General features: G+C 45.0%; 1 protein-coding gene across 1 annotated transcript in view; it reads right to left on the bottom strand.

Annotated features, from left to right (window-relative positions):
• Window positions 1-4,128: 4,128 nt before the first annotated feature.
• Window positions 4,129-27,949, bottom strand: part of PLEKHO1 (pleckstrin homology domain containing O1) — a 66,953-nt gene continuing 43,132 nt past the window's right edge. Inside the window, exon 7 of the transcript XR_012636244.1 lies at window positions 4,129-4,329. The gene's annotated coding sequence lies outside the window, so the exon portion shown is untranslated. The remainder of the gene's footprint in view (window positions 4,330-27,949) is intronic.

Below are 27,949 nucleotides of genomic sequence, written 5' to 3'. Positions count from 1 at the left end.
TAATTTCTCCTTGGGTTAGGGAGGCCAAAAGTAAAAATCAATACAACTTCTTTTCCTGTATCACTTTGAGAAAACATGAGTGGAATTAACATTTCACAAATAAACAGACTGTCTCTGAACTTTCAAGTCATTGGGATTCTCTAATGTTGCACCAAGAGACTTATTTTCAACATGATGACTCATCTCAAAGAGCACTGAAATTCACACCTGTGAGAAGTGAAATCTGGGCAAAAGTAATGTAGAATAGCAAACCCTTACATCTGTGAACCAGAATGAAAAAAAGAAAGGGAAGTGCAGGTTGGGGGTGGGTAGAAATTATCCACATACAATGTAAGATAATATCACTGTTTCCTGAAGCATCAGTGTTCTTTTAAGCATCCAAGATGGTTGTTCCTTCCCCGGAAATCTAATCAATCTCTTCAGAAACTATTATCCAGGGCTGTCTGTACTCAAGCTACTTTGTTCTTTCCATTTCTAGAACTAAGATTTCAGTTTTCTTTCAAAATCTAATGTGCTCTATCAGGCTTCAGGCTGCTAAGTGTCCTTTTGACAGGTTTCAGAGTAGCAGCCGTTTTAGTCTATATCTGCAAAAAGAAAAGGAGTACTTGTGGCACCTTAGAGACTAACAAATTTATTTGAGCATAAGCTTTCGTGAGCTACAGCTCACTTCATCGGATGCATGCAGTGGAAAATACAGTGGGGAGATTTATATACACAGAGAACATGAAACAATGGTAACAAGAGTGATCAGGTAAGGTGAGCTATTACCAACAGGAGAGCGGGGAGCGGGGGGGGGGGAACCTTTTGTAGTGATAATCAAGGTGGGCCATTTCCAGCAGTTGACAAGAACATGTGAGGAACAATAGCGGGGCGGGGGGGAAATAAACATGGGGAAATATGCATCCGATGAAGTGAGCTGTAGCTCACGAAAGCTTATGCTCAAATAAATTGGTTAGTCTCTAAGGTGCCACAAGTACTCCTTTTCTTTTTGTGAATACAGACTAACACGGCTGTTACTCTGAAACACGGGGAAATAGTTTTACTTTGTGTAATGACACATCCACTCCCAGTCTTTATTCAAGCCTAAGTTAATTGTATCCAGTTTGCAAATTAATTCGAATTCAGCAGTCTCTCACTAGAGTCTGTTTTTGAAGTTTTTTTGTTGAAGAATTGCCACTTTTAGGTCTGTAATCGAGTGACCAGAGAGATTGAAGTGTTCTCCGACTGGTTTTTGAATGTTATAATTCTTGATGTCTGATTTGTGTCCATTTATTCTTTTATGTAGAGACTGTCCAGTTTGACCAATGTACATGGCAGAGGGGCATTGCTGGCACATGATGGCATATATCACATTGGTAGATGTGCAGGTGAACGAGCCTCTGATAGTGTGGCTGATGTGATTAGGCCCTATGATGGTGTCCCCTGAATAGATATGTGGACATAGTTGGCAACGGGCTTTGTTGCAAGGATAGGTTCCTGGGTTAGTGGTTTTGTTGTGTGGTGTGTGGTTGCTGGTGAGTATTTGCTTCAGATTGGGGGGCTGTCTGTAAGCAAGGACTGGCCTGTCTCTGAAGATCTGTGAGAGTGATGGGTCGTCCTTCAGGATAGGCTGTAGATCCTTGATGATGCGCTGGAGAGGTTTTAGTTGGAGGCTGAAGGTGATGGCTAGTGGCGTTCTGTTATTTTTTTTGTTCGGCCTGTCTTATAGTAGGTGACTTCTCGGTACTCTTCTGGCTCTGTCAATCTGTTTCTTCACTTCAGCAGGTGGGTATTGTAGTTGTAAGAACTCTTGATAGAGATCTTGTAGGTGTTTGTCTCTGTCTGAGGGGTTGGAGTAAATGCAGTTGTATCAAGGAGCTTGGCTGTAGACAATGGATCGTGTGGTGTGGTCTGGGTGAAAGCTGGAGGCATGTAGGTAGGCATAGCGGTCAGTAGGTTTCTGGTATAGGGTGGTGTTTATGTGACCATCGCTTATTAGCACCGTAGTGTCCAGGAAGTGGATCTCTTGTGTGGACTGGTCCAGGCTGAGGTTGATGGTGGGATGGAAATTGTTGAAATCATGGTGGAATTCCTCAAGGGCTTCTTTTCCATAGGTCCAGATCATGAAGATGTCATCAATGTAGCGCAAGTAGAGTAGGGGCATTAGGGGATGAGAGCTGAGGAAGCGTTGTTCTAAGTCAGCCATAAAAATGTTGGCATACTGTGGGGCCATGCGAGTACCCATAGCAGTGCCACTGATTTGAAGGTATACATTGTCCCCAAACGTGAAATAGTTATGGGTGAGGACAAAGTCACAAAGTTCAGCCACCAGGTTTGCCGTGACATTATCAGGGATACTGTTCCAATGAGAGACTGCTGAATTGGAATTAATTTGCAAACTGGATACAATTAACTTAGGCTTGAATAAAGACTGGGAGTGGATGTGTCATTACACAAAGTAAAACTATTTCCCCATGTTTCTATCCCCCCTTCCCCCCCCCCCCCCAGCTACTGTTCCTCACACGTTCTTGTCAACTGCTGGAAATGGTCCACCTTGATTATCACTACAAAAGGTTCCCCCCGCCCCCCTGCTGGTAATAGCTCACCTTACCTGATCACTCTCATTACAGTGTGTATGGTAACACCCATTGTTTCATGTTCTTTGTGTATATAAATCTCCCCACTGTATTTTCCACTGAATGCATCCGATGAAGTGAGCTGTAGCTCATGAAAGCTTATGCTCAAATAAATTTGTTAGTCTCTAAGGTGCCACAAGTCCTCCTTTTCTTTTTTTTAAGTGTTCTTGTAATCCAAAGGAGTAAACAAACACATTACCTTTGGCTGTGCCAGTTCGGGTCAGCAAACCTACTCATAAGATTCTCAGTAGCTTGTGTGACCCATGTTCCCCAAAGCAGCGTGTGTGGCAAATAGGAAGGAGCATTTTCCATGAGGTGTCCTTCAATCTTCCATTTGCTTTTCTCCTTGGTATGCCAGAGCCCAGATTTAATTAACCTTGCAGGCATGTTGCAATGTCCATCTGTTTTCGTGGGCTTCAGGCAGACATGTCTATTTATATTAGTGTGGCCAGTTCTCACATTTCTATCAAGACTATTGGGCTACTTGGTATTTTTCCTAAACCCCCAACACCTCGAGAGTCATGTGACTACAGGAGACCCTTAGCTTTCATTTTTAAAAATGTGAGTATGCTGTCCTCATGGTTGTGCAGAAAAAGCATGAACATGTGACCCTAATGTACCCTAAAGGCTAAAAACCAGAAGGCAAAAAGAACACAAAATGCAGAGCTATTTTAAAATAATCTCATGATTTCTAAGCACATCTCATGATTTTTGGAGCCTGACTCATGATTTTGAACATTTGAGATTGGCAATACTGTTAGAGGCACTAAGGTAGACAGGGAATATAACTGAAGAGTTGGATTGGACTTTGCTTTGTATTATTAATCGTGAAACCCCAGGAAAAGGGTGTTTTGACCCAAAACAGACTGTGCTGTAGTGCAGGTGTGCAAGTCACCTGTTCACAGTACTGAAAACGGTTGTCTTTGCAGGTTACTGCATGTTTCCTTGATTTTACGTGCCTTAGATATTAATTTCCCCTGAGATCTTTGTAAAAATTGGGGTTCACTACCCCACAAGAAAAGCCTTTCATAGGGTACCTCAGTGCTGCCAGTCACATCTGGACCCTGGAAATGCAGAAGACAAAAATGAAAAATAAGGTGAAAACACAGTTGTGCAAACTTCGAATCTCACAGAAGGTGTGGGGAATGGTGGGCAGAGGTCTGAGGGTGTTTTAACTCAATTAAACTTGTTTGTGCCATCAGTTCTAACCAATGGGTATTCTGGATGCATTTAAAATCAATGCCAACACTACATAAAGTTGCTCCAGGAGTATTTCATAACATTTGAAGAGGGTTCTTACTACAAGAAGAGAAGTGGAAGTCTGGAGTGTGAGTCAATGTACCTTAAAATAGCAACTGATTATTAGGCAGAATTAAACTGGAAAATGAAAGGTAAAAAAGAAAAGTGAGTGGAAACTAGTGTGAGCATTTCTGAAGCAAGTGAGTGTTACAACACAAGCACTGTGACTCAGACATGCTCTTCAGTGTCCATTTGGTGCAAGCTGAATAGACTTTCCATATGAGTAAATGCAGTCAGGTGTTCTCACAGTAAGATTCCAGGGCTGAAGTCATGCTGTAACCACTTCCTTTGGCCACGGATACTTTGCACAATAGATTGGCCACATGTATTCTTTTCTGGGCAAGGACATTAAAATATAAAGCCATCTCAGGGTTGTAGCACTGCACTGTGATAACATCACTGTTCTCCACAAGCTCTGCAGAAAGAAACAATAAAAGGAGAAAATGCAGTTAAAGGGATGCAGCTAAAAAAAAATTATATCTATGTAAAATCCCTTCCTGTGTTATTGATAATGTCTTGGACTATTAAGTCTGAAAGAATTTTTGTAAAAAAAAAAAAGTCTATTTTACTCTTCATCACTTGTGAGGAAGGATGGTCCTGTGGTTAGGACAGTAGACTGGGAATGAAGAGACCTGGAGGCCGAAACCTGTCAAGGCTGGCAGTTGTAGGGGAAGGAGAAATGCTACCTGGTGTATCACGTCCTTTGCTGATGTAATACTGCAGAGGATGCATGGCTGGGGGTACACTCTCAAGTGTGCATTACAGATTTCAAGAGCAGCATACACTTCCCCTCCCCATTGCTGCTGGCCATCCTGAGTGCTGGACATACCCCCAGTAATTTCCTACATGCCCCATACTACCATATAACAGTAAAAAGGCATATCACTCATCTCTACATAAACATGTCTCCTAAAACCAGCTGATGAAGAACAGCCAGGGATATGAGGCCATATTTGGACAGAAGGCAGAGCAAGACAAGATTTTGTTCACTCTCCAATAAACTTAATTCAGAAAGGCTAACGAGCAGCTGCGGATGGGTGGCCAATTTCAGCATTCAGATACGTGCATCCAACTCTCACTGAAGTCAAAGCATGGAATTTGCCCCTTAGTAAGTCTTTAGCATGAAATGACTTTCCCTAATTCTCTTTTACAAGCAGAGCTGTACTGCTAAAAACAATCCTTGGCATTCAGTCAGCGCCTTCCATTCAAAGACCTCAAAGTGCTTTAGACAGGTGAGAAAGCATCAGCAGGGGAGATTGGCCTAAATGAAAGAGGCCTAGCAATTGAATTCCAGTGCTGCTCTTAAAAGCATCTGTTGGGAGGGTGAACAGTGAAACAGAAAACTTGGCTGTGTCCCAGCCCTGAGGCTGCATAATTGTAATTGCTTGTTCTGCAGTACCTGCAGCAGAGAGCCCATGTATGCTAATAATGCCAATGCCATGCCTCGAGGAGTTTCTGCACTGATAGGAACGCTGCCTCCTGGCAACTGTGCATGCTGGAGATGAGAATGAGGTCCAGTCACTTTCAGCCTTACTTTATTTTATGATGAACTCTTCCAGTGTTATCAGATCCTGTCCTTAGCCACAAGCAATGGTATGCATGCTGCTTCTAAAAGTGCTTTCCTTATCCTAAGTCACCCCTCCTTTGCTCACCTCTGTGCATTTACTCTGCGGGCATGATTTGCTGTTCCTTAAAAAAAGACCTGCAAGCTATACTCTGATGGGAAGAAGGCTGGTCCAGTTTTTAGGGCAGCGGCGTACAATTTAGGAGATCTGGATTTCAAGTCAAGAGAGCACAGGCATAAGAATGGCTCTATAGCTAGCTGGTTAGAACAGTCCACTGGGAGGTGGGAGACCCAGGATCCAGTTCCACTACTCCATTGACTCTTTAATTATTTATCCAGAGTTACCACAGCTTCAACAGGAGAGACTGAGAGAGCCCCCCCAGGAGACTCATAGCCCGATAGTTAGCACACTTGCCTAAAAGGCGGCAGTGCCCCTGCTCAAATCCCTTCTCCCGCTCAGGAACAGCATCGACATCAATACATCAGCCATGGCTCAACGCTGCTTGGGGAGTTGGTGTTCCTGTATCGGCATAAGGGAGAGCTTACATCGGTGGGAGACAAATTTAAGTGTAGACACAAGCACAGCTAAGCCGACACAAGGCAATTTACTTTGATCTAACTTTATAGCGTAGACCAGGCCTCAAATCAGCTCTTCTCTGACAGGGTCTTTTAGCCCTCTTTGGCTACTGATAAACTTTCATTCTTAACGCTAGGTTTTAGATTCAAACTCGATTCCTGTTTGTTTATAAATTACTGAAATCACATTAATATTCATTTCAGTGAGTCTTATCTCAATCAGCAACAGACTTCTGAGGTTAGGCTGCAGGACACTAATACGTTGTTTGCTGGGAATCCACGAGGGTTGCCAACTTTCTACTCGCACAAAACCGAACACCATTGCCCCGCCCACTGTCCCTCTCCTCCACTGAGGCCCTGCCCATGCTCTGCCCCTTCTCCGAGTCCCCACCTCCTCTCACTCCATCCCCCCACCCTGTCGCTCATTCTCCCCACCCTCCCTCACTCGCTCATTTTCACCGGACTGGCTCAGCAGGCTGGGGTGCGGGAGCAAGTGAGGGCTCTGGCTGGGGGTGCGGGCTCTGGGGTGGGGTCAAAAATGAGAGGTTCAGAGTGCGGGAGGGGGCTCCGAGCTGGGGCAGGGGGTTAGGGTGTGGGGGGGCGATCCGGCTGGGTGTGCGGGCTCTGATATGGGGCCGGGGATAAGGGATTTGGGGTGCAGGTGCGGGCTCTGGGCTGGGGCTGAGCGGTTCAGAGCGTGGGAAGGGGCTCTGGGCTGGGGCGGGGGGTTAGGGTGCAGGGTGGTGTGAGGGCACTGGCTGGGGGTGGAGACTCTGGGCTGGGGCTGGGGGTGGAGACTCTGGGCTGGAGCTGGGAATGAGGGGTTTGGGGTGTAGGAGGATGCTCCGGGCTGGGACCAAGGGGTGCAGAGGGTGGGAGAGGGATCAGGGCTGGGGCAGGGGATTGGGGTGGGGGGGTGGTGAGGGCTCCGGCTGGGGGTGCAAGCTCTGGAGTGGGGCTGGGCATGAGGGGTTTGGGGTGCAGGAGCGTGTCCCATGCTGGGATTGAGGGGGTTCAGAGGGCGGGAGGGGGATCAGGGCTGGGGCAGGGGACTGGAGCACGGGAGCGGGTCAGGGGTGCAGGCTCCAGGCGGCACTTACCTCAAGCAGCTCCCGGAAACTGCAGCATGTCCCCACTCTGGCTCCTATGCGGAGGCACGGCCAGGCGGCTCTTCACGCTGCCCCATCTGCAGGTGCCATGCCCACAGCTCCCATTGGCCATGGAGCTGTGCAGGTGGCGCTTGGGGTGGGGGCAGTAGGAGCCGGAGCCGGGACATGCTGGCTGCTTCCTGGGAGTTGCACGGCATGGAGGCTAGCAGGGAGCCTGCCAGACCCGCTGCACAGCGCTGTCAACGGCCCAGCCAGCAGTGCTGCCCGGAGCCACCAGGATCCCTTTTCGACCCGATGTTCCAGTCGAAAACTGGATACCTGGTCACCCTAGAATCCACTTTTACTTTAATGCTATCAACAATATGCATTTTGGTGGGGAGAGATTGGCTCAATGGCAAGAGAGAGCACTGTGCACTATTACAGGGGCTTATTTCCCAGTACTGCTCCCACAAGAAGATATGTATAATTACTGAGGTAGGAATTGCCATATCAAATCAGACAGACGTTCTGTTAAGTAAATTATCCAGCTTCTTGCCACTCCAGATCAAATCACTGGTCCATCTAAGCATCCCGTCTCTGCTGGAAGAGCATTGTGTGACAGAGATGGCAATTTCCTGCAATATCCTGACAAACCTTATGAAATTAAGTTAAGCCTTATTGAATTAAGTTTAAGTATCACTATGGGCAAGGGATTGTTTGTAATTCTGTGGGGGAAGGAGACCACAGCCCTCCAAGAATTAAGAGCAGAGGGGGTGATTAAGCAAATTCACTCAGGTTGTAACACTTCCAATGAGCTACCACCATCTGGAGAGAGGCTCATATGTACTGGATCAAACTAGATTCTCCAGGGAGCAACAGACAAAGAAAAGACTTTGGGATAAATAGCCTGAGTTTAAACTGACTCAGGGCCTTCTGTCTGATCCAGCAAACAGACAGGACTGCTGGTCCAATGGGGCCCCAATCCTTAGGGAAGGGTCGGAGGACTTGGGCCTACTGAGGCCCCATTAGACTGCGTGTGCTTGTTCTGAGCAGAAGCTGTGATGAACTTGTGACCCCAGGAAAAACACTGAGTAGGGTCTGAAGGACGTTTACTGGCCAGAGCACTTGTTGGAGTCTGGTGCAGTTGCCCTGAATTGTGACACACACACAATGCATTTTGCAACCCCATGATTTTTTTCATTTAAATAATAAAATTATAACAATAACAGTTTGGTTCTTTTTATTTGCCTTCTGATCATTGAAATTTTAGGATGTACTCTGGTCACATTTTCAAGTTTGCTCTGCAATCACAAGGACTGGAAACTTACTTATCTTTTTTAATTGAAAATTGAGATTCTCATGAAACAACATGACTCTGGGAGCTGGGGTTTTAAGATAATCACCAAATATCACAAGACTGAAGATACAGTTTGCAAGAATTAACATATTAGTGTAGTGGCAGGGCTGGGATAAGAGTCAGTATCTCCTGATTTCCGATGTAGTGCTCTATTCATAGAACACACTGCCTTACAGATGCACCACTTCTCTTTCCTGTTGTCTCTGGTACAAGCATGAAAGGAAAGCTCAAAAGGAATAGCCTCTAAATCTCCTTCTGGACTCATTTTCATACTTCCCCAGTTACATAAATAATCTTGTAAGTGATATAAAACATTTCCAAAAAACATACGTCAAAAGCATGTACCACTTGAGAGCCTCTGCCCAAACAGACTCTCTCCCTCTCCCCATTTCAGTGAATGCTCAGGCAGCCTCGTCATTTGGATAATTAGAGGTGCCAGATGGCCGTAAATATGCTCACAATCCTTCTTATCCAGCTCCCTTCTATCTGGTACCCACATCGCTTTACCCTGTAGCAAGCACCTGGCCTGTTCCAATTCTGCCAACCTCTTCCCCTCTCCTCTTTTGATCTAAATTGCTTCCTCTGGTTTTTATTTTCAATGCAGATGTAAAGGGAAGCTCTCCAGGTCTGGGCTTTGTGCAGGGTAGTGTTCAATAAGAATCTTCATCATTGTCAATTAACGAATAATATGTTGCCCTCTCTTGAACTCTTTTGAGGCAAAGATCTCAGGGCTCTTTACAAAGGAGGGTAAATGTCATTATCCCCATTGTGCAAGGGAAGATGCAGAGATACAGAGGATGAAATCCAGCCCTGTGCAGAGAATCAGGAGAATGCTATGCATCATGTGAATCCTATTCTGAGGACTTAGGTCTCATGCTGTCCTTTCACATAGGGGTCAATTTCACCCAGAATAAGCATGTGACTCATTCAAGATCACACCAAGGGAGTTACAACAGGCCTGTGCTCCAACCACAAGACCATTTTGCCTCCTCTCTCAGTGCACACTATTTTTGCCCTGGAAGTTAATTATAGTCACTGTATTCCAACCCTTCCACCCTTAGTCTGAGCTCTCAAGGGTAAATGTCACTATTACTGGGATGTTTATTGGTCAATGTATCGCTTTCAGGACCTGTCAGGTATATTTACACAGCAACTAGACGCTCATGGCTGGCCCATGCTAGCTAACTTGGGGCTTGGGCTGGGGTGCTCTTTCATTGCTGTATAGACTTCCAGGCTCGGGATGGAGGCTGGGCTCTAGGACCCTACAGGGTGGGAGGTTTAGTTATCAAACTACAGTAAGTGGCAGCCCTAATATAATAATAGAAATGTAGGGCTGGAAGGGACCTCAAAAGGTCATCTAGTCCATCCCCACAAGCTGAGGCAGGACCGAGTATACCTAGACCATCCCGGACAGGTGTTTCTCTAACCTGGTCCTTAAAACCTCCAGTGATGTGGATTCCACCACCTCCCTACGTAACCTGTTCCAGTGTTTAACTATCCTTACAGTTGGAAAGTTGTTCTTAATATCTAACTTAAATCTACCTTGCTACAAATTAAGCTGATTACTTCTTGTCCTCCCCTTGGCAGACATGGAGAACCAATTATAACAACCTTTTACATAGCTGAAGACTGTTATCAAGTTCTCCCCTCAGACGTCTCTTCTCTAGCCTAAACATGTCCTGTTCTTTCAATCTTTCCTCACAGGTCATATTTTCTAACCCTCTTATCACTTTTGTTGCTTTCCACGGGACTCTCTCCCATTTGTCCATACATTTCTTAAAGTGTAGTGCCCAAAACTGTACACAATACTCCAAAAATCTTGCAGCTCCTCTAATGTTTAACTGAATTCCTATATGAACCTCTGTGTTGGAACCATGCTGGAAATTTCACAAGAGTGGATTTCCAAATTTCTCTGAATTCAGGAGTCTTTTATTTTTAGGATTGGGGTATTTGTGCTTTAATTTAGACAACTCTGTTACTAGTGGAAACATTTCAAGCTTGCTAAGCAAGTCAGAAGAGGAAGTAGGACTGGTGAGAGGGTGTTTAAGCTGTTTAAAAAGTTGTTTTCAAGAAATCTTAAAAGATACACAATTAGTTTTTTTAAAAAGAAATCGAGAGGAATAAAAGGTCACAAGCTGTTTTTGGTGATTCATTTATGCTAAGGAAAGCCATACAGAGCAAAAATTCCAGATTACTGCAGAGGTCCAAAGGGTTAGCTTTAAAGGTTGATACATGTTAGTTTTTGCAGATTCTGAATACATTAATTTGGACTGTTACCCACATTTTATATAACAAGGCATAATTATCTCTATCCTACCCAGCCACCAAATCAGTACCCTAACGAATGCTCCAAATGGCTTAAATGTAGTGGAATCTGGCTCTTGATCTCAGAATTGTTCAGTGGAGTTAATTTGGTTATTTCAGGGAATCCAGTGCAGTGTTTAGAGCAGGGCCAGCAGTGATCTCTGTGAGCAGGTACTCTTGGAATCTATCTCTTGACTTGCTGTGTAATGTGGAGCCCGTCAGTTTAACTCTCTGTGCTTCAGATTTCCCATCTGTAACAGGCAGATCATTCTACTTCTTTACTTCCAGAGTGCTGTGAAGCTTAATCAATTAATGTTTGCAAAGCACTTCAAGAAACTCCCATGAAAGATGCTAGATAAATGCAAAGTCTTACTGTGCTGAAATCATTTCAACTTCTTTTTAACAGGGTGATTCTGGGAGGTGGGCTGGATTGTTTAATAGGTCTTTTCTATCTGTTTCTTTGTCTTCTTTTTTTTTTACACTGTGCCCATCACCCTGGTATTTTCTGTCTCTAATGTCAGTCATTCAGAATGAAAATTCATCCCCATGTTGAGAAGCAGCATAAAGCCAATGTACCACTTAAATCCTCACCAAGGAATGGACCACTGGGTCAGATCTGGTATGGCAGATCCTGTTTCTAATAAGCATGGATTTAGGTTAGAAATATGGGCATAAAATCAGATTCAACTATGAAAAATGCAAAGGCTCAGATGCCCACTGATGGAAGCCATTTAGAAAGAAAGATGGGTCAACTGATTAGGGAAAACCCTAGAGATGCTCAAGAGAAAGAAGAAACCCAAAAAGCATAGGTAACGAAAAAGACCTGAGAGTGATAGCTGACCTGTTCACCTAAACTCCCCTTCCAGTTTCAACTGGTTGTGGGGGTTTCCTTTAATTCCCACCCTCAACTGTTATAAAACATTGCTCTGCATTGTTAAACAACTGCCATGTCCCACTCCAGATGTGGCTGCAGTCCATTCATAGGTGAATAAGTAGGGCATAGATCTGTTGAAGGACCTCAGCTCAGGGTTAATTTCTAGAGAAATTAACCTGTGGTTACAAAAGAGGTGAAGGGTGACAGACATGCTGGAACAGACAGCCATCACCCAGAGAACATGTAATCTTTTGCTTCTTGTTGCCTGGCTGGTAGCTAACTCTTCATTGCAAACTGTACTGTGGAGAAAGCAGATGACAGAAGGGGAATTTGCTTCACGTACTTGTGTCCAAGGAGACAGATAAATTGATTTCCCTAGGAAATCACGAGGAATACAGACTTAAAAAGTTGTTTTGATGGACCTAGAAAATAAACACACAGCTCCTTTGGTTTGGTGAACATTATCAGTCCATTTATGCACATGAGTTCATAAACTCCTGTGTTTAAAAGTCACTATAAACCTCAAAGCAACACCTCTATCCCCCTAACTAGGAAATTCTTGTCCCCAGGCATTCTAGATGTCATGGATTACAAGACTCCCCTCAACTCTGCTCCAATCAAAGGGAGACATCTCACAGATATCCTCTCTCAGGGCTTGTCTACACCATACAGCTTTTAGCGACAAGGCTGTGTCAACACACAGCCTTGTCGCTAAAAGTCAGGGTGTGTAAACATTTTTCGTCAGTTCTTTGTCTGCACTTTTGCCAACAAAATACTTCCAGCTCCACGAGCGGCGTTAGCTTTGTCGGCAGGAGAGCGCTCCTGCCGACAAAGCCGTGGTCACACTGCCACTTGCATCAGCAAAACTTTTGTCTTTTGCGAGGGGGCTTTTTTAAGTACCCCGTGAAAGACAAAAGTTTTGTCTACAACTTCGCAGTGTAGACAAGCCCTAAGAAACGCTTCTGTGTATGAGTAAATTCACTAGCTATACTATTGCTAATCTGGCCTGAGGAGCAGGGAAAGAGACTCCAACTTTGGCCTAATAGGGGTGCTTGACTAAAAAGCTATTGGGGCTGGGAGAGGTACTGGACTAGATCTCAGGAAACATGAGCTCAATTCCTGGCTCTGCTATTGACTCCCTGTGCAACCTTGGGCAAGTCACTCATCCTCTGTGTCTCAGATCCTCTTCTGTAAAATGGGGATAACAACCCATCTTCTATCTTCTCTGTTTAGACTGTAAAGTCTTTGGGGCAGAGACTGTTGCTCAGTCTGTGTTTGTACAGCTCCTAACACAAGATGGCACCGCTCTTGGATTCATAGAGCTTAAGGCCAGAAGGGACCATTAGATCACCTAGTCTGACTTCCTGTATATCACAGGCCAGAGAATTTCCTCGAGTTACCCCTGTATTGAGCCAATAACTTGTGTTTGACTAAAGCACATCTTCTAGAGAGAAACTTTGAAGACATCAAGAGATGGAGAATCCACCAGAGGTTAGGGAACTTCCTTTTCTCATTCTCCTATTTATTTCCATGAAATATTCAATAGGGAACAGAATGTTTTATTATTTGTACAGTGCTTTAAATATGCACCGAGCTTTACAGATCATTTAATAGGACTGTCGCCTGGCCTGAAGACTTTATTCTATAATCACCCAGCTCATCTCCCACTGAAATCAATGGAAAAACTTCCATCAACTTCAGAAGGAGTTTGATCAGGCCCTATCTGAGAGGAATATGTCACACAGGGCAACAGCTGAGAAGGTGCAGAGACCTTGTCAAAGATAAGACGATAGCGTTGCCAACTCTTGTGGTTTTAACATGAGTTGTGCAATATTTGGCGGTTTTCTTAAAGCTCCAGCTTCTGGAATCCTGTGAATATGTGAGATTCTAAGCTTTCATTTTAAAGAAAGTCAATTTCTAGCCTTCCTGATTGTGGAGAAAAGCTTGAAAATGTGGCCCCAGTGACCCCTAATGGATCAGGAACCAGCAGGCAAATAAAAGGAATCAGAACGTATTTTCTTTTTTAAAAACACAAAACCTTGTGATGTTTAATGCAACCTCATGATTTTTGGGAGCCTGACTCATGATTTTTGACCACAGAGGGTTGGCAATGCTGAGCTTGTACAGGACCAAGTGGGTGTGAAGGAGGAAGGCTCACAGGAAGCGGGATGCTGTTTCAGAGAAATTAAGTGACTTTCCCATCTTGCACAGCCAGTCAGTACAGAAACCAGTTTTGACTCCCAGTTGTTATCTCTACCCACTAGACCAGCAGGTCTCAATCAGGGGTCTGAGGCCCACTGGGGGGCTGTGAGCAGATTTCAGGGGGTCCGCCAAGCAGGGCCAGCATTTGGCTCACTGGGATCCAGGGCAGAAAGCCGAAGCCCCACCACCCCAAGCCCTGCCACCTGGGGCTGAAGCTGAAGCCCAAGCAACTTAGCTTCCCTGGGCCCTGTATGGAAGGGGCCCCAGGCAATTGCCCTGCTTGCTACCCCCTAATGCCGGCCCTGTCTTTTATATGCAGAAACATAGTTGTTGTAACACAGGTGGGCAGTGGAGTTTTTATAGCATGAGGGGGGGAGGGCTCAGAAAGAAAAAGGATGAGAACCCCTGCACTCGACCATACTGGTTCCCTCTCCTCTATTGTCTAGTGGTTGTAGACAGTTTAGATCACTGGCCCATTACAGTGTGTTATTTTTTCTTGGGAGGAGCTCAGATACTATGGTAATTGGCACCACTAAAATAACCTAGATGATATCTTGATAGAGAGGAAGGATGGTCGGTCCAGTGGTTGGGGGAGGGGGGGACTAGCTCGGTTTTGGGACACTCAGGCGCAATTCCCAGCTCTGCCACCAACTTCCTGAGTGAGCTTGGGCAAGCCCTGTAGCCAATTAGTGCCTCAGTTCCCCACATGTGCAGTGCGGATAATAGCGGTGCCCTGATAAAAGATAGTGAGGTGCTCAGATAGTCCACCAATGGGGGTTCTATAAGTAGACTGGACCAGAATCGCGCACAGACAATGAGGAGCTTAACACAGAAAGAAGATGTTCTCGGTCATCAAATCATCCTCTTCCTATAGCCAGCCACAGTACCGAAACTGGTGTGTAAACCCTTTAGAATTCAGACCTTGGTTCCCATTCATCAGTTCAGAGATACCTGGAAGGGATCTAGCTGAGCCATCTGCTCAGGAATTGGATTTCCATTTCCTGATGGGGAGAAGCCAAAGTGCCATCTTGTCCTGAAGCACCCTTCAGCGGAGAGATCAGCTAAATCGCTTGACTGATTGAGCCTCCTGGAGTCAAGATGTCTGGTATGACAGCGGTTGGGTATCTGTGATCCTGACCCAGCATGGGTCTGGCAAGAAGAGGAGGAGAAAGCCTGTCTCCTTCCCACCACCAGAGATATCCAAGCCTCAAATTCTCAGGCTTTTAAAACTGTATTCTCTAACCATTTTAGATACTCATCGAACCCTCATTACCATATCTGAGCACCTCACAATCTTGCCTTGCTTCTAAGGATCTCAAAGCACTTAATTAAGCCATGTTTCAGAGTAGCAGCCGTGTTAGTCTGTATTCGCAAGAAGAAAAAGAGTACTAGTGGCACCTTAGAGACTAACCAATTTATTTGAGCATAAGCTTTTCTTTCCAATGAAGTGAGCTGTAGCTCATGAAAGCTTATGTTCAAATAAATTGGTTAGTCTCTAAGGTGCCACTAGTACTCCTTTTCTTTTTAATTAAGCCATATAATAGCATGGGTAGTAAGTAAGGGATATATGGAGATCAACTTCACCCACTGTTAAAATGCATCCACCTCTGAGGTAGAACACAGCAGCTGGTGAACAGCAAAGAGCAACACAACGGGTGTTTGCATCTCTTCTCTTACAAAAAGAGCCAAGGGACCTCCAATGACCACAAGTGGTCAGCATCTTCGTTTTATATCTCAGCCACAGCATGGCACCTCCAATTGCACAGCACCTGTCATCACCACAATAGGGTGGTGAATCAGTACTGACCAAGACTACTACGAGCGGCAACTTGGGTTTTCCTTGGCCATCTTGTATTCAAGTAGGCACCTGGCCTGACCCTATGTAGCCTGTGAGATCTAATGTGCTTATAGTACTAGGTGATAAGGTTTAAAAAGATATATATGTGACTTTTAATACTATCTTTGGGAGGAAGAAATATGCCCATCCCCTAAAACGCAGAGGCTGGCCACTTTCCTGAGCATAATCATCCACTTCCAATGCATTAGCATTTTCTCTTTTAAACAGCTATGATAAACATTTGCCACCACTGGGCCCATCTGCTGAAACCCAGTCCCTTAAAGTACAATATCCACCATCTCCCCCCGGCAGTTCCAGTCAATGCCAGCACTTGTGCACTGTTCAGGATCGTATTGTCAGTCACTAATTATTGCAGTTCCGAATAATCACCCTTTGTCTGTGTGTGACGCTCGTATGAATCCTTTATTCTGACCACAGAGCCATGGAACGTCTCCTTCTCTTTATCAGCCTGAAGGGAAGAGTTTCCAGAAATATACAGCTCTTTTGGGAACAGGCAAAAGTCATTTATATGCATAACTCCCGTGCCACTAGCGTCATAAGGGTCGACCACCGACATTTAGAACTCTGACTTGTCCGACCCCTCCCATGCACTCAGGAAATTCAGGAAGAGCAAAGAAATTTCATTCGGTTTCCTCTGAGTCGGGCGATTTTGAAAGAGGCAAAACACAGCATTGTTTGGCTTTCATATCATCAAAAATTAATCGAGTGGAAGACTCTATATAGGTTTTTGCGTTAAATAGTTTGTAGAAGCGTTCAAGAGACTCTACATGCCCAAAAGTATAGCAGAAGATTTCCTGTGCTGAGCCCTGTTGGTATAAATATTTCCAAAGAGAATAACCAGCAGCAGTAGTTCTCAACCTTTTCTATACCAGGACATTACTTTACAACAGAAGTTTCAGAATTCCCCCATCTAGCCATAAATCAAGAGAGAATGGTCGTGATGCCTTGAGACCTGTTAATGACTCCAAGGAACAAGCTGTAGCCTTAAAAAACAACATTAGCATCTTCAAAGTGCTTCTTAAATGGATCATTCCCCCTAGGATCCCTGCGAGGTGGGTAAAGGATCATCCTAATTTTATAGATGAGGAAATTGAGGTACAGAGATCAAAATCTCTTGTCCAAAGTTACAGAGGGAGTCAGATGTGGTTAGAATTTAAGAGCTCCTGGCTAGAGCTGTGGAAATAATGGATTTTTTAGTTCACTGACCATTCCAAAAAATCAGAAAAAAAAAACCCATTTTTTTCAGATTGACCCTATAATGAAATGTTTCTGAATTTTCCTCAAATTGAAAATTAAAAAAACTTTCATTTTGCGTCAAATGCTGTCTTAGGGCAATTGAGGTTGTAAAGAGACTTTTATCCAAAGGTTGGTGGTTTGAATTCAGTCCAAGTTCATAATGACTGAAAGGCAGAGGCTGTCTAATGGCCGTTTGGTGGCCTATGTGAAATGTGTCCTTCTCAGTCCAGTTTGCAGGAGGAAGGCATCCACATCACAGAAGCCACTGCTACTAATTGGCAGCCTCAACGAAGAGCCCAAGGATCTGAATGGGTGACAAAGACTGTTTAGACATGTCTAGAGGGACTTCTTGCAGAACAACGAGGGGAGGACGTGAATGGGGCCGGCTGTGGAGGAAGCATATATTGTACCTATTTCATTAGTAAGGGACTTCAAGATGGGCCAGTGGTTAGGGCCCTAGCCTGGGCTTTAGCAGACTAAACTTCACTTCCTTTCTCTGCTCAGGTTTCAGAGTAGCAGCCGTGGTAGTCTCTATTCGCAAAAAGAAAAGGAGTACTTGTGGCACCTTAGAGACTAACAAATTTATTTGAGCATGAGCTTTCGTGAGCTACAGCTCACTTCATTGGATGCTGTAGCTCACGAAAGCTTATGCTCAAATAGATTTGTTAGTCTCTAAGGTGCCACAAGTACTCCTTTTCTTTTCTCTGCTCAGACTCCCAGATTATGTGTACGCCCCAGCAGCACACCTGTAGCACTGCAGCTGGGGCACTATAGATGCGTCCTGCATTGACAGTCGACAGAAGGCATTTTTCCATCACTGCAGGCGATCTACCTCTCTGAGAGGCAGTAGCTAGGCTGATGGAAGTATCCTTCCATTGACCAAGCTGCGTCTACACTAGGGGTTAGATCAGGCGTTGTCAAACTAGGGGTCGGGACCCCTCAGTGGGTCACGAGTTCATTACAGGGTGGGGTTACAAGATGTCAGCCTCTACCCTAAACCCCGCTTTGCCTCCAGCATTTATAATGGTGTTAAATACATTAAAAAGTGTAATTTACTTTATAAGGGGGGGTCGCACTCAGAGGCTTGCTATGTGAAAGGGGTCACCAGTACAAAAGTTTGAGAACCGCTGGGTTAGATCAACCTAACGACAGTGCTCAGATCACAACATTTTTCACAGCCCTGAGCAACGTAGCTAGGTCGACCTAATTTTTAGGTGTAGACCGGGCCCCAGTATCATGTTGACCAACTAGCTTGGGACCGAATGCTCAAAAGAAGTTAAGAGCCCAACTCCTCCTAAACATTTAGTCCATAGTACCCAGTTCCTCATCTCTACTATGGAGATAGTAGCACTTCCCTATCTCAAAGTGGTGTATGAGGATAAATACATTACAGAGTGTGAGATGCTCACACACTACAACAATGATGGCTGGATAAGTATCCAAAGCCTTTCCCAGATGCTACATTCATTCCACAAATTTTTTAGACCAGGGTCAAATTAAAACAGTGATTCTCCTAGCTTTTGTTTCACTCCTTTCCCAGACACACCTCCACTCTGTAAGCGCTCTGTTTCATAGCCGGTCTGTATGGACACACATGATTACTTATCACTGTCTGTCTAGGCTGTGATCTGGTGCATTCAGTTAGGTCAGTGCTCTCTCTCTCTTTTTTTTTTTGTATGACACACACTATATATTCAAAAATAAATAAGGCCAAACTATGCTTTTCTTCACCAGAGAAATTACCCTGCCTGTGTTTGTCCACAAAAGTATCAGCAAAAATTTGGATCCTAACCAAATCACTGCCAGCTTCAATTACCTGTGGTGTAATGAGAGACCCAAACGCACTCTTAAAACTGAGCCCAATAATGGGGAATTAGAACAAAAGATGAATCAGTGCCTTTTCGCTTATGATGCTGTTTCCTTTCCTATAGCCCTGATTCAGGAAAGCACTTAATCACATGATGAAAATTAAGCACATAGTCTGTATGCACACACATTCACACATCTACTATACACAAGTACACTCACACATGGACATTTGACATCTAATAATATTGTCATATTTGAGATTTTTTCTTCTTTAAGGAAAGAGAAGCTGTTCTCAAGGGAAGCTGAATCATCCACATTAATTCAGGAAACTAGTTAGATCTTGTTAAGTCAGTAATTAGCACTTGTGAATATAGGCCAAAGGATCTCAGGAATATTCTCTCTCTTTCCCTCCAGACTGAGAAGAGACTTTCATTTGCCATTAGTCTATGGCATTAGACTATGAGGTTACATAAGGATTCTCTACAGACAGAGCTGCTATCCTTTCCATGAGAGGTTTCAGAGTAACAGCCGTGTTAGTCTGTATTCGCAAAAAGAAAAGGAGTACTTGTGGCACCTTAGAGACTAACCAATTTATTTGAGCATAAGCTTTAAAGTGAGCTGTAGCTCGCGAAAGCTTATGCTCAAATAAATTGGTTAGTCTCTAAGGTGCCACAAGTACTCCTTTTCTTCTTTCCATGAGAGGCGGCCTATCCTCTACCAGTCAGATATCTGAAAGATCCCAGGAGTTCAGATAAATACTGTGAAACCCTCCAGTTTCATCCTGACGATAGGCAGCTGGCAGCAGGGCTCCTTCAAACATAAATCCTTTCCGGCTCACCTCCAGTGAGGTGGTCTTTCAGATTATTTTGGCTGAACCATCTCCACACAGTGGACCAAATTTGCTCTCAGTTACACCATGTAAGTGTAGAGTAATGCCAGTGAAATCAGTTGGGATACTTTAGATATATATATCATAAGTGATAACACCATGCATGTTGCTTCAAACAAACATGCAAGTCTCCAAACATCCTGTGTCAGGCCCCCAAAAAATCATAATTTAAAAAATAATAATAAATTTGGGGTGCTTTTTATTTGCCTTCTGGTTTTTGAGCCTTTAGAGGTCACATTTTTTCAGCTTTTCTCTGCAGAGCTAGAAACGTATTTATTTGTCTCTTAACAAAAGCTGAGATTCTCACATAGTCACCAGAATCCAGGAGCTGGGGCTTGAAAAATAACATCACATACTGTGAGACTTGTGATTAAGCTGTGAGATTTGGCAACATTGTGAATGAGGCCAAATCCCTTGATTGGAGCCTCTGGGAATAGTGAGAATAATAATAATAATAATAAATTAATTAATAATTATGTGGATGGCAGAATTCAAATCCTGCTGAATGTATTTGGCATAAATTATTCCACTGTAATCTGCTGTCAGTGTTTGGAATAAATGGGCTCAGAACTCTTGCCCCGCTCCAGAAATAAACCATCTCTCCATCTTTTCAACATACCCTGCCTTGGCAGGCAGTATAGCCTAGTAGATAGAGCATGGGGGTGGGGACTCAGGAGCTCTGAGGACTAGTCCCAGCTCTACCGCTGACTTGCTAGGTAACCTTGGCCAAGTCACTTCCCCTCTCTGTGGCCACTTTTCCCATCTGTAAAATGGAGGTGATACGTCAAATGCTTTGAAATCTACTGATGAAAAGTACCATATAAAAGCTAGAGATTATTATTGTACCAAAAAAAGAAATCCCTTCTGGTGCTCTGTTCTCCTCGCCAGCGCACAGCAAGTACTCGCAGTCAGATCAGAAACCTGCATTTATCCACCCACCACGCTAGCTTCAGAAGCCTGACGGCGTGACTCACAATTGTTGATGCTGGGTGGTGGTTGGGTTTTTGTGTGTATGTGTTGTTTGCTACTGCAATGGAAGCCTTGCATACCGAATGCTTCTGGAGGAATATGAAATTACCCACCCAAGTTGTATTATCATAGACCATATTTTTGTAAGATGGAAGTACAGGATGCGAAGTGTTTTTATTTACACCACTCTAGCAGTGTAATGGGACCTTCAGGTGGGTGTAACTTCTAGTCACATCCCCCTAAAAGCCTCTTAACGCTACTGGAACAGTGTAAAGGGACCCTAGGGTACCACAGAATCAGAGTACATGCAGAGTACTTACAGAGTACACGGAAGCATGACAGACATTTGCCTCACTCTGTCTATCTTGCTGTTGTATTCACCTCATCTCTTGAGTGGCTCTTTGTGGTACGGACAGCCTGTCTCTGCTGTGTTTGTACAGGGCCTAGTGCAATGGGGCCCTGATTGCTGTGGCGTGCTTACTACCTCGTCCAAAATATACTGCAGCACAATTACCTGCCTTTTTTATGTGTGCGAGGAGATATGTATCTGTCACAGGCCCTGAGGGACCAATTAGGTCACCTGCCTGCACCTGGAGGGAGTCAGGCCTAACTGAACAAGAAGCCTAGGCTGGATTTTAAAGCCAGAAAGTTTTCAGCAGAAGGGGACTCTTGGGAGGGAGTCTGCAGGCACTCTCTGGGGGCAGAGAGGAAAACCCAAGAGGGAGAATAAACCCTGGGGTTGTAGCCCTGGAAGAAGAGTCAGCCCCAGAGGAGTTGAGGGGAAAGCAAGCTTGAGAGGCTAGGTAGGAAGAAGCCCAGGGAAACAGCAGCAAGGGGAAGGACTGTGGAGACCTTGGCTGCTTGTTGTAGGGACCCTGGGCTGGAATCTAGCGTAGAGGGCAGGCGGGAGTTCCCCTACCAGCCACTGGCAAGTGGCACAGGAAGGCCAGGGATGTCAACCGGACGGCTGGTCTGGAGAGACTTTGTTACCCCAGATCGGGGGGGACTACACAGTGACCTGGCCAGAGGGCCGAGTCACGAAAAGAGAGCACCCCGAGTCCTGAAGAGAACGAGGGGCAGGGAGGGGGGTGTCACTGCTTGAGTAACTGATGGAAGACGACACCAAGCTGGGTGAGAGCTGACTCCCAGAGCAACCACAAGGAGGTGCCACTCACAAGGTGACAAATTTTTTCAGCTGTGAAATGTCTGTTTAACTGGAGTGTCATGTAGCCAATTTGAATGTACTGATCACGAAGTGCAACGCATTGTTGAGCGTATGTTATATGGCCCCTATGTGCCAGAACCACAGAGAATATCAGTCTCTTAGGATATGGGCCGCATGTGAGTACGTTTAGCTCAAGCTGCAGCAGTTTATGCTTTTAGCTCTAGAGGTTCCCTGGTTCAATCTCCGGGGTGTTAGCCAAAGATGGTGGCCGTCACCTTAGCATCCCCAAAATCTGAGTTAGAGATCCTGGAACTTTTCCAACATGGACCCCATTTTAACACAAATATGGTCACATTTGCCCCTTCCCATCCAAATTACAACCATGTAATGTTCCTGGAGAGCCACAGCAATGGCTCACATGGAAAAGGAACATTAGGGGAGCATTTAATGTGTGTTTAGGTTCTCTGAATGGAATTTAGGAGCAGAGAATCAGGAGGAGTTGCTAGTACCGTGTGGCCAGCCAGCTCCCTGCAAAGAACCCAGTCCCCTTGTGATCCACTGGTGAGTGTGTAGTACCGATCTCTCTCTGACAGGGTGTCCCCAGTAATTTTTCACATGGTACACCCCAGGGCTCCCTTCCAGCTCTCTCTGGGCTGGCTCCCTGATCAGGCCCTCACCACTAGTTCTGTGGTCAGACCGGAGGGGACATGGGCTCCTGGAAGCGGGGCAAGGCCAGGCAGGGGGGAGTCCTGGTGCAGGAGCTGTTTCCACAGCACAAACGAGGAGGAGCAGCACTGGCAACACCACCGCCTGCTCAGGTTTGGTCCTGTGGCCCGTCTGTCATGATGGAGTTGTGGGGCCAAAGCTGAGTGGTGCTGCTACCCCCCTGCATACCACTATGGGTGCCAGTGCTTCTCTGTGCCTGATCTGTAGAGGATATGAGTTTATTGCAGCTATGTTTTAAGGAGCTTTTGCTAAAGTTGTAACAGCGCATTCTTCTAGCTCTGGTGGCCCCCTGTTCAAACCCTGGTACATCAGCCAAAATAGCAGCTGTCGCTCCTAAGGGCCATGTTTTGGGAACTTCTCTGCCTCTCATTTATTCTATAGTTTTGCAACTGAACTTTTATTCTTTTGTTATGAGAATTTAGTGCTTGTGAATTAACGACCCTGGAGACTGAAATCCAGTGGTGGAAGAACACAGTCAACAATACACAATCTAACAGTCTTCCTCCGGCTGCTCCCCTTGCACCAATATGTCTCAGCCTGGTCATGGAGCTGCCAGTGAATGGACTGAGAGGAGAATCTTAGCCTATGTGGTCTCGTCAGCCTTGGCTAAATGGCCAAACAGTACCAAAGACGCTGGTGCTCATTGAGCTGTAGTCACCTGTCCATTGGGAACTGAACTGAGACCCATTAATGCAGTTCATATAGGTCAAGGGTTCTCAGTGCATGGGTCACAACCTCCCTGTGCTCGGGGTCTGTCCTTCTTACATTGCAAAACAGAAGGGGAATCCCAGCCTGGTGAGGGGGGAGGTCTCCGGATGGAAAATGTTCCTCTTGAGACTGTTTATTGATGGTTTGTGTGAAAGGCGTCGCTTTCCATGCTGCAGCACAGCCATGTGACTGCTCTGGTACACTCCCAAGAGGGGAGACGCTGGTGCACCATGGGAGATGTAATCTAACCAGGGAGCCTGGCCTCTGGAGGGGAACGGGAAGATGAAGCACCCCAAACTACAAATCCCGAGAAGCACCACGGCAGCATTTCGGAATTTAAATATTTCAAGTGTTTTTTGTTTGTTTGCTTATTTTTGTTTTTTGTTTTTTGTTTTTTTTTGACAAAAACTTGAAATCTCCTGTGGAAAATTTTGCTGAGAAGATTTTTTTTTTTTTCATCAAAATCTTCTGTGGGAAAACACCCCCATTTTCTAACCAATGCCAGCTGATGTAGGTCACTGAACAACCAGCAGATGCTAACAATTTCCATTCACTTCTGATCCACGCTGCTGTTGAGTGAGCCTAGTTGCCGATTCCCCTATGCCACCCCAACCTGTGTGCCAGAATGCTTTTCAAAAGGTAGTATAACTTAATGGTGCTCTGACACCCATGTTTCTGCTTCACGGCTCATTTCCAGTGCTTCTGACCTCTGATCTTAAAAGCAACACAGTTCTTGGGTGTAGCAAAAGCCACTCTAGTTCTTAGTGTGAAAATAACAAAATATGTGGAAGACGGTTTGCAGATGTTAACAAAGGGGTTTGCATGTAAAGTTTTGCTTCCCTCCAGTCTGGACTGGGCAGAATTTAAGGAATATGCAATGATGACTCCCCCTTACCTCCCCCTCTCCCACCGCACATGGATACCACTGTTGTCTCCATGGTGCTGATTCCACTAGACAAGATGCCGTTTGCAGGAGCATTCAGTGCAGTGCTGACATAAGCTTTCTGCTGTGACAGGAGGTTGTTGCCTCGGTTAGTAGGTGTACAATTGTTGGGACACATGGTAATGAAAGGTGACATTTGGATCAATTCAGCAATCCAGTGATGGGTGGCTTTTAATATTACTTGTGAAATTGAGACGTGTGATCTAGGGTTGCTCCTCTTTGTATTTCTCAGCCCGTCAGCCCCAGATTGTGGCTCGCAAATAAACCTGACATTTTCCAGCAATACTGATCAGGTGGGAACTACAGTGAGGCAGTGTGCCCAATGGAGGGTGGGTTACAAAAAGTTCTGCTTCGCTTTGCCTGTTGTTAGTGTCCCTTTTGCTGGTCAGGTGACTGAGTTCTGTTTGAGTGTGTGTACATGCGTGCTCAGGATTTCCTCAGCGTTACTTCTCCTTATATGGTGCGGAGCTTGAGTAAGTCAGTGATTGGCTGGCTGGGCAGACAGACCAGAGGTAGTAAGGCAGCAAAAGAAAGAAAAGAAGAAGAAGAAGAAGGGGGGTGGGGGGAGAGAATGAGACTTAAGGGAAGTGATCTAGCTGGCCACAGAGTGGCAGCTGACAAGCAAAGCAAAACGACCCACACACTCAGAATTTGTCAAGCAAATCCAAGCTATTTTAAAACCACACATGTAGCCAGCACATTTCGGCTGAAATCCCATGGCCTGGTCTGGTGTCACCAATGTTTAGAAAGAAATGACCCTCCTCCCACTCTACCCCTCGTGTGTGGTTTTAAAACACAATGATAATCATGCTCATAATTTGTTGGCCTGTGGAGATCTACCCAGACTGGCCCATTCTGTGCTCTGGTGCCAGGCTGCTCTTTGTTGTTGTTGTTCTAAAACAAATGTCTGTCTCTGGAGCGGAAATAATAGAGCTGGCCAATACAGGCAGCTCCCTCTGGGAACAGCAGCCTCTCCTTGCTCCTCTTTGGGCCAAGTGTTGCCTTTGTGTGACTTTTATCCCCACATGGGTAGAGTCGAGAAAATGTCTGTGCATGATGTTTAAAGAAAAAAAAAAAAGGTCCGTGCTATTTTTGTTTGTTTTTTTGTTGAGGCTGCATGATGGTTCACCACAAAGATGTGAAGTTCTTCAAAAATGTCTTGAGTTGACGCAAAGGCTGGGGATGGCATAAAGGGGCAGTGTTGCTGAAAGCTCGGAACCAGAGGGCAACAAAATGAGGGGAGGGGCGGTTAAGAAGGCAGCCTGGGATGGAATAACAAGAGGCTGCATTGAAGTTGGAGAGAGGTCTTGAAAGCGAAGACCCTGGAAGGAGAAGCCAGGGCAGTGATTCAAAGGATGGGGACAACATGGTCTGCATGGTTGGGAAAGGGATTTTGGCTTGGGCAGGTTGGAGGCAGGGGAGGCCACAGTAGTATTTAGTGTCGCCAACTGGCACAATATTTCATGCTTTTTCTTAAAGACCCAGGCTGCTGGAGTCAGGTGATGATGTCAGAATCTCAGCTTTCATTTTAAAAACACCAGTAAGTTCTGGCCCTCACAGTTGCAGAGAAAAGATAGAGAATGTGCCCCTAAAGGCTCTGACACCAGGAGACAAATATAAAGAATTCAGAAGTTCTTGTTTTAAAAAAAAAAGGCGTAAAATCATATTTCAAGATTTTGGGGGGCCTGGCTCACGATTTTTGAACGCTAATGATGCAGCAATCAAAGCAGCAGAGACGACTTTCAGTTATTTTTCATTTTAGTGCTCCTGGGTTCTATGTGGGACTCAAAGCACTGAAATGCCATGGGGAACGAGTTAATTCCTCAAGTATCTCCAGACCATCTTGGTGCAGGAAGGATGGGGAAATCTGAGAAGTCTGTTGCGTAGACTCCCAGCTTTCGGAGTGGTTATCCATATCAGACCTGAACTCTGAACCTTTTGAGGTTCTCCCACCACTAGGAACCCCCTTTCATGCAGTGAATTGCAGTTAGGTGATGACAGACCTGCTGCAGTCACATGTGCCCTGTTGTCAGTTTTTGCTCGTTGTGCTCTTTAGAAGCTTGCCACCTTGAAGGAACTATTGGGAAGCAGATTATTTTACCCCCAAAATGAAGAAGTGCAAAAGACTCCATGAAATCCAGAAGGGAAGTTGCAATTGCTGTCCATTCTGTGTGCAAGGCACTCAGCTACTACGGTGATGAGCATCAGCATAAAAGCTAACTAGCTAGAGGGATGTGTATGGGGATGGATGGATAGCTAGATAAGGTGGTTTAAAGCCACTTTCTCCCCTTATCGCCAAGATGTACATCTTAAAAGACAGCTCAGAACTGGGGCGGCTGAGAGAAAAATATGAGAACAGCGTTTATAAACTAGGTTATTTATTGCAACATGGCCTTGCATCCTAAGTGTAAAGCGTGGATTTGCAAATCAGGACTTTTCATTTAGGGTAGATTGGTGTGATTTGTAAATCTCTAATAGGATTTGTAAATCTGCAGCAGGATTAATAAAACTAGACTCAGATTTGTAACCAGAGGGGGAATGTAAATCTTACATCCTGGCTCGTACATCTGGTGAATGTTTTTAGCTAAATCTGATGTCTGAGAAAATGTGGTTTTTTAAAAATCAGACTAAGGTTGTTGGCATTTGCAGGCAAGATTGTTGTAAGCAGAACCAACATCCATTGTATGTTTCATGCTCTAAAAGCAAGTATAGAAATCTACCTAGCAATTCATATTTCTGTCTACTCAGTATCTGTTTTTACCATAGGTTCTTCATATCTCAGTTTGTGTAAATGCTATCTGTAAAAAGCCTATGCAGCTTCTTTATGAAAAGTGCCACTTACTGCTAAAGAGGTTACGATGCACCAAATCTCGCTCCCGGTCACACAGGTGTAACCTTAGAGTAACTCCACTGAGTCCAATGAAGTGAAAGGCCCATTCATGGAGTTTGGAACCTGGGCTTTGTATCTGGGTCTCAACTACAAGTTATTAAGCTTGAGGTAGGAATCACTGGGTGAAACTCACTGGCTTGCATTATGCGCCGGACTAGATGATTGTAATAGAACTGTTTGGCTGTCATATATATGGAAAGATTCCCATTGACCTCAACTTACTTGGAATGAAGCCCTTACTCTGGGGTAGCTGAGAACAGACCCTCTCTTTGTAATGGTGGGAACTTACCTCTGGAGCACCCCCTGGCTGTCTGGAGTAGAACTGCAGTTATGTCTTTGCCTCAGTTTCCCCTAGTGCGCTTTCATTAAGTTCAGTGAGGCTTGTACAAGGGAACAATGCCCGTTCAGGGTATGTAAACAAGCCTTCTCCTTCTGCTATAAGACCTATGCTTCTCCAGGGCGTGGAGTTCTGCAGTCGCTTTCCTGCAGACTCAGGGTATGTCTCAGGCCTCCCTGCCTGGACAGCTTTGTAGTCTCTCACCTCTGGAGCTCTTTCTCTTTGTGCTCTGGAGGCTGTTCATCTCTCTGGGAGCCTTTGCTCTCCAGGGAGATGTCAGGGGAATAGCTTCCTACCCAGCTCCCCTGAGGAGTGCTCGGCTCAGGATTTTCCTTTCTGTGTTTTAACATTTTTATCAGTGACCTGGAGGAAGACATAAAATCATCACTGGTAAAGCTTGCAGAGGACAGAAAAATTGGGGGAGTGGTAAATAATGAAGAGGGCAGGTCACTGTTACAGAGTGATGCAGATTGCTTGGTAAACTGGGCGCAAGCAAACAATATGCGTTTTAATATGGCTAAATGTAAATGTATACATCTC

The sequence above is a fragment of the Natator depressus genome, chromosome 24 (genome assembly GCF_965152275.1).
Source record: "Natator depressus isolate rNatDep1 chromosome 24, rNatDep2.hap1, whole genome shotgun sequence".
Lineage (NCBI taxonomy): Eukaryota > Metazoa > Chordata > Testudines > Cheloniidae > Natator > Natator depressus.
This window is presented reverse-complemented; position numbering and strand designations above follow the sequence as displayed.